This window comes from Rousettus aegyptiacus, unplaced genomic scaffold, assembly GCF_014176215.1.
Source record: "Rousettus aegyptiacus isolate mRouAeg1 unplaced genomic scaffold, mRouAeg1.p scaffold_m13_p_8, whole genome shotgun sequence".
NCBI classification, from domain to species: domain Eukaryota; kingdom Metazoa; phylum Chordata; class Mammalia; order Chiroptera; family Pteropodidae; genus Rousettus; species Rousettus aegyptiacus.
Window position 1 is genome coordinate 79,942,929 of NW_023416311.1, and position 8,000 is coordinate 79,950,928.

The following is an 8,000-nucleotide window of genomic DNA, read 5'->3' on the forward strand; positions in this document are numbered from 1 at the left end:
TGAGTTCTTAGATACATCAAAAGAATTTCACCTTGAACTTAGTAACATTATCAATTTACTGATGCATTTGGAATTGCAATTATACTGGTACATTTAATGGGCTTAGCTAAAAATTAAAAGTAATAACGCACTTTATGCCAAGCTGGTTTTAAACAGCTGGTTTGCTTTAGTGACTGATAATACACCAAAATATACTGTATATGAATTTAAAATTTTTTTTAGGGCTTACTAGATTCTAAGTGGCTTTTCTCTTAGCATTTAAGGTATAACCCTGACATATCATCATGGATACTTGAAGCTGTTTTTATTTTAATGGAGGAAGAAGAAAAGCAAAAAATAAGATTGGAAGTCATAATAACAAAATAAATGAGACTTTTATTACATGTATTTAAAGATTTCCAAGAATGAATACTAAAAAGAAACATTTTTAAAAGTTACTGAGCTATATAAATATTTCTATTAAAAACCTACGAGTCTGTGATTTAAAAATACAGATACTATACATCATATCACAATACTCGAAATTCTTTATTAAAAGGTAGATTTGGCCTCTTGTTCATCTACTTTAGTAGTTTAGTCTCAAAATGGCTTAAGTAACAATTATTTTTAATAATTTATTTCAGCTAACCAGACAAGGTCTTAATTTCTCTAGGTGTTTTAGTGACTTCTTTTCAATGAAGACCTATGAGATTTCAGAAAAGGCATTAAACATATTTATATTATTTCCCTAGCACATTTGTCACAGTATCAGTCTGATATTAACACAAGTGTCTGTAGGCAGATTTCTTGTAAACATAAAGAAATTTTAAAATCAATAAAGTTGACAGAATTTCAATGTTTGGTTATATTCAAATCTACTGGCCATGTTAAAGTTATCGTGGATTGTTTTCCAAATACTGTGTGCTTGTTTTAAGTGGGTGTGAGATGATTGAAAGACAGTATCCTGATAAATGATTGAAAGAACATTGCTAACTTTAAGTAATTAAGCAAAAGCAAAAAAAAAAAAAAGAACATTACTAACCAAAGTGTCCAAAATATAAGGCAGGTGCCAAGAGAAAGAGTGAACTTTTTTGAATACTTTGAGCTAGGACTCCCTGTATTTAAGAAAATAAGCAAATAAATAAAATCTTTTGAGAAATTAAGCATTAATTTTCTTTTTTTTTTTTGTTAGTAGACCCTATTTTTAATTTTTTTTTTTGATGGTAAGAATAAGTGAAGCACTTAGATATTTAAAAGACATGTCTTTAAAAGACAGGTGCTTATTTCTTAGAAATCTTTTAGTAGTATTTTAATTTATTGCTTTTCTGAAAACAATAGAAAGGTAGAAAAGATAAATAACACTATATCCCAATTTAGAAAAAAATTATTTCCTATATATAGTTGTTAATGTATAATATCATTCATGAAAATCCTAATTTGTGAATTTTAGTTTCTTTCAGGAAAAGATGCTTTTGCATCATTTCAAGGTCAACTTTGATTGACCAATAGCACCTTTATGGAAAACATTTTGTTGGTTCAGGTGCTTTAGACAATCCAATCCAGTGTAAAAGTTTGTACTTTTTATTTAAGAATGGCTTCTCAGGAATAAGAATATCATATTGAATTTGTAAACCATAGACATCTCTCTGGTTTAATAGTTTTACCCTTAGTAACTCTGGACCGTTGAAGTAGAGTCATTCATTAAGAAGACTTCAACTGTCTGGTATAGATTCAGGGTGGCAAGAATTGGTGAAACCTTAATTTCAGTTTAAAAATTGCATTTAAATATATTCATAAAAATCTCACATTTTCACTTCTAGAGCGTCTCTTTGAAATTATGTCTGTCATAGCATCAGAACTAAAGCATTTGTTCTTTAGTTCTAGTGATGTAGGTGGGTGGCAAATATTACCTTTGCCACTTTAAAAACATAGAAATCAAGGAAGTTAACAATTTACTTGTCATTGCAGTCAGTGGCAAATGGAACCTGATGACAAAAAGTGCATGTAAGTTGAATTCATATTTTTGTTTACTTCATCCAACATTTTAAAGAGGTCAGACTTCCCCTGAATCCACTGGGGTAAGCAAAATCTAAAGATGAATTTTCTCAGCTGCTTAGGACTTTATTTTTTTCAGGAGCTTGGCCACAGCTGGAGAGGCAGTATGGGACTGTGGCAAGAGCTGTCACCTGAAGTCGGCAGCGCTGGCTTTGCCACTTGCTAGCCATTGGACCCAGACCGAGCCCTTCTCTGAGCCTGTGTCCTCATCTGCAAATCAAGGCTAACACCACACTAACTCTACATGATGGGTATTCTAAAGATCACATTGGATAACGAGTTTGAAATGTTTTTGTAGAATGCAGTGTGCCCTACCAAAATGAGACATTATCACTAACCATTATGAGTGTCATAACCAATGCCACGATAGGTTCCTCTATTGAGGAACCAGTAGAGGATACTGTGAAGATATCTATATAGAGCTACGAGAGACCCAAAGCTCATGCTTCCATTAAGGGCAAAGAAAGACTGAGCCCACACCTCATTCAAGGAAAGCACATGGGCAGGCAGTGTATTCATAAGGTGAATCCCAGGTCCTTATCGAAATGCCTATTAGGATACTCCTAACCTTTGGCAATATTCCTGGAAACTGAGAAGACTCTCTTATGTTTTATTGTTTTTGATTCCCTTGTCTTAGCTGCCTATCATGACCAACATATCGTTCTAGTACAGTTGACATTGGGCAAAGAAAGCTGCTTATTCTTCTTCTAGGGCACATACAAGCACACACGCGTGCACACACACGCGTGCACACACACACACACACACACACACCCCTCTGTATGTGTGCATGTGTGCATTCTCCTCAATATATCCTGTCACAATCACCTACTATTTTGCCTTGAATATAAAATCCTTCAGCTCATGCCTATACTTTCCTCTCTCTATTATAATCAGGAATGGTCATATCCATGAAAGCAATAATAAAGTTTTCTCATCTATAGACCCCCCCAAATAGCAGAGGCATAAAATAAAACAAAACAAACAAATAAAAACCAATGATTGGGCTCAGGTAACAGCATCTATCTAGCCCTGTCCTGGCACCTACATGGCTACTATTGTGTTGACATGTTGTCTTTGGATCACTTCCTAAACCTATGTATTAACTTTGAATATAATTACAATGTCAATTTACTTTTTTGGCAGGAGACAATTATATGCTGCATTAAGGAGATAAACTCAGGCCGTGATAATCACAGTATGCCATACTACTGATAATGCACACTGAGCTCGCATACAATGAAAACATGAAAATCAAAAACATCAACAGTGGAGCGAGAAATGTTAAAACACTATCAGAGAGTGTATAATGGGCATTGTCAGGGACTAAATTCATAGTTTACATTGACTTAGTTTGTCCCAGGTTTAGTGCAGGGGAAGTAAAAATGAAGTGAGATGAGTAGTTACACTGTTGATTTCCTAGGCACTCACTCTCACTTGTTATTTTAGAATCTTTAACTTCCAGCTTCTCTCCTCACTTATTTATGGAGTCTACTGAAGATATCTCACTAGCACTCTCTTATGGGTTCTCCTAGCTGCTGTAGCCACAGGCCATTTTGTCTCTCCTGCTCATCTAGCCCCTCTTAAAAATGCAGAGGCTTCCACCAGGCCCATCCACCAAGTGCTTCGAGCAATATCCTAATCTTCTATTGAAAACCTCCAGATGCCAAAATGAGAGTATATGTTCCAGAAACTTTGGTGGTTGAAGACAGGAAGCATGTGGTTTATTGTATGTGAAGGGGTAAGAAGGCCCACCCACCCCCATTTTTTTTTTTTTTTTTTTTTTTTTAGCATTCAGTCATTTGAGTATCAAAGTATTGCTGTTTTGTGAGTGTTTAGTGAAAGCAGCTATTTCAGGTTTTATTTGCGATGCCTTTTCTACCTGGGACCAAGTCATTAGTCCATGTGAGGACAACTCTGGGTAACAAACATCATGTTGAACTATAGATTTTTTCTCTCTCATCTTATGAAATGGTAAAGCACACAGATTGTAAGGTCAGACCACTGAATGCAAGTTCTACCTCTATCAAAATTAGTTTTGTGACTTGGGTGAGTTCCTTGACTTCTCTGTCTGGGCCTTTGTTACACTGTCTATAAATTAGGCATAAAATCCATGCCATAGTACCATTAACTTTTCAAAGACTTGGCAAAATAATTCATGATAGTGTCTGGCATAGAGTCAAGACTTAATATCAGTGATCTTTTTTCCTTAAAATATTCAGTTTGGGGAAATCTAATTTTTAATGTGAAAAATATTGAGATAAACTAATTTCAAAAGAATGTAGGAAATACTCTTTTTATAGAAATGTTTTTGTATGCACATGCTGGAAATTATATACATCTTCAGGGGAGAAAAACATAGTTTTCCCATCTCGTCTATCTCCATGAGTTAATTCATAGGCTGGGCAGATGCTAAGTGTGAAGTTTTGCAATAAGCTTATATCTTAGGTGGCAATAGTTAATTTATTTAGGACATCTCTGTGTATTTGTTTTTGTTTGGTTTTCTTTACTGTCTAGATAGTGATGAATGTCTCAATTGAACTGCTATTTTTAACTCCATGACTAGATTAGCTGCACCGATGAGATGAAATGGATATTTTTGGTACATTGTAAACCATAGCCTTGATATTGCAATTCATGATTTTATTTATCAAATGACAGTAATTATACAACTGCAAGGGAAACAATGGAAAATGACTAATAAAACTCACTGAAATACTCTGAAATTCAAAGCATTCTATAAATAATAAAGATTCAGGGTAGGTACATTGAGTACCCTGTTTTATCCCTAAAAATAAGCAATTCCAATAAAATAACATCTCAGGAGATGAAGAATTATTTTATGCTCAAGTCAGGCTTGATACCTGATCCTTTTTCATGTACATAGAAGGAAATATGAATTCTGGTCATAATGAAAATAGAGATTTTTATCAGCATAAACAAACCAGGGAGTTATGTCTTTCGAATTGCATCTTCTGCATCTTCTTGAGGGTAAATCTATAAAATGAAATTTAAAAACAAGCTTTAAAAATTACATTTCATTTTCTTTTCACATTGGTACTTTGAAGCATTAAGTTCAATTTCTAAAAATGCCTTAGTAGTGGAAAATTTTGGTTGAAGAAACAAACTCTTGTGTTATAAAAATTGCCTCAGATTTCTCCGAATTGACATTTTTTTATTTATGAGTAATAAGTGCCAAAACTTATTTCATGTTTAATGATGAATATGCTAATATAAATTTTGTTCTCTTCACAAGTAATTTAATATCTTACAGACAAAAACTAATTCATGATCACAATGTGAATGCTAAACTGAGTGGGTTCTTAGGAGTATTCTTGACCTCTTTTGCTTAATTAAATAAGACCACATATAATCAAGTTGTTACAAATACATTTGCACAATGTCAATTTTCCTTACATTTAGGTTAGCTGAAACCATTGGATGGTATTTGCAAAGAACAAAATTCAGTATATTTTATATTTCGCCACCTTTTGCTATAGCAGTAGTTCTAGGATTTTAAGATATGAAGTCATTAGCTACACAATAATTACTGATAGTTACTGATCAAAAGGTACAGTTGTATGGAGAAGGAATTGAATTAGTTTTTTTTTAAATACTTAATCTGATAAAATTTAGAGATGTTCCTGAAAACAATGAAGATTGAATAATGAACATAATACTAACAAATCAAGAATAGTACAAAGTATCTAAAAATATCACTTATTAGAATAAATAACAACTAAAAGAAATATTATGTATATGCTACTAACAAAAATTAGATCATTGTTAGAATTATACCAAACTATTAATAAATCGACATAGGTTTTACATTATTTTATTGTTTATTGTGCATGTAGGTATAATTCCCATTTAGTTCTAAACTATGAAATCTTAGTATTTCAAAATTGAGTTTCAAAAATTAAAATCAATTAAATAATCAAATTCAGTGTTTGTATGTTGAACTATAGGAAATTATGTCAATTGCATTTTATTAGAGTCAACTATCAGTTTTACAAATTTAAAGAGATTTGAGAAGTTATAATGTGAGTAAAGAAGATATATCTCTTATTCATGGTGGTTTTAACAATGTGATAAGAAAATATATTTAGATTAGTTGAGGTGGACTGTACCTTTTGTTCTAAAATGGGTATTTATCATCTCCAAGATTAAAGACCAAAAATATTTTTCTTATACATCAATCATTCTTACCATTCTATATTATGTTCTGACACTGAATATGATGTTTGTTATGGGGGATTTAGATTTACTGTGTTCAACTTATTTAAAAGCAATGATACTATTTTCAGAAGGCCATTAAACATAAGACACTGATATGTTTACAGCATTTAAATTAGCATCTTTGAATCATTTCTTTAAAATCCTCTATCTTATTCAGAGATTAGGGCTTATTTGTAGATATGCTCCTCTTTAGCAAGTACCAATGGCCAGGTCACAATACAGAGATTTAATGCTCAGTTATTTCTCCCTTGTCTGGTTGGTTTCTTGGTTAAACTATACCAGGACATTTGTCTTCATTAGCAAAAAACACATAAAATAAAATAATAACATAATAAAAAATTAAAACAAACAAAAACAAAACAGAACAAAAAAAAACCTGACTAAATTTAGCTTTTCTTGTTAATTGAGAGAAAATTTTTATAAACGAGACATACTATAAAAGAAAGACGCAATATTCAGACTTCCTTTTATAAAACCTATGTTGGGATATTGGGGAAGTTTACTGTGACCTTTGTTCTGGACTATTTCTGAAAAAGGCACCTTTTATTTGACAAAATGGAGTATATTTTTAAAACTAGCAGATAACATCTAAAACATTTTCTCCAATCTACTGCCATACAGAGAAGGGATTTTGTTCAGAAGGCATGTTTTAATCTCAGAAGAAATCAGATGTATATAACAGCACACAATTAAAGGTACTGCTGTGATTTATTTTACATGAGCAAAATTTTACTAAAAGTTTTGTCTAAATTCAGAGTTGCCCCTCCCGCAGCCTTGGAAGCAGCACATCATGTTCGTAAGAATATGCATTATGTAAAGTTTGCAAAATATTTTAACCACAATCACTTACGACCACTGCCTCCTTCCATTTCCACTTCCCACACTTTCCGTCTTGTCAGGTACTATTGGAGTGGACACATTTGGGGGATTTGGCATAAAGGTATGTTTAGTTGACCATATATTTAGTATCAAATGCTTTGAGAGAATGATGCTTTACCAATTTATATCTGCTCAGATCTGACCTTAACTTTTTCTCTTCCTTTATACTACTGGAATATTAGTGTTTGAGATTCTAGAAGATAATAAAAAATACTTGAAAAGTATCCGACAAAGTATTTTATCTTATTCTTCAGTAATAGATCAAATGGATGGGGTAGGTTACAGCATAAAAAGAGTTTGCAGCTGGCTGAGAATTCAATAAATGTTAATCACCTGTGAATTTTCTTTATTTATAATTTTAATCATTCTTTTTACCATGGAATTGTGCATTAATTTTGATTTTTTTCCTTTTTTTTTTTTTTTTTAGGTGAGGCAACCCTTGGTTGACCTCACAGATTGCAAAGAACTTGTCAGTTTACAATCCCTTATTTTTTAAAAAAATTTTTTATGCCTACAGCACCTGGACTTCCTACATGGTCTCCCATCTAAGTACTAACCAGGCTCAACCCTGCTTAGCTTCTGAGATCAAATGGGATCAGGTTTGTTCAGGGTAGCATGGTTGTAGACTAATTTTGATTTTATTAAAAATATTATTGATTTTTTCAATCAAAAATGGTTTTGATTTAAAAAAGTATTGCATTAAAATGTTGTTAATCTTGATTACTGAGTTTTTGGCATTCCTTTAAATTTTGTGCTTGAGGTAGGCACTTAACATGCCCTATCTCTGTCCCTCAATAATTATTGATCTCAAGCCTTAGTCCTGCTTCATATTTAATAATTATTTAAAT

The 8,000-nt window shown here is 32.4% G+C and overlaps 1 pseudogene; it reads right to left on the reverse strand.

The window, feature by feature from the left end:
- Positions 1 to 7,660: 7,660 nt before the first annotated feature.
- LOC118607605 lies at positions 7,661 to 7,779 on the reverse strand (annotated as a pseudogene).
- Between the last annotated feature and the right edge of the window lie 221 nt (positions 7,780 to 8,000).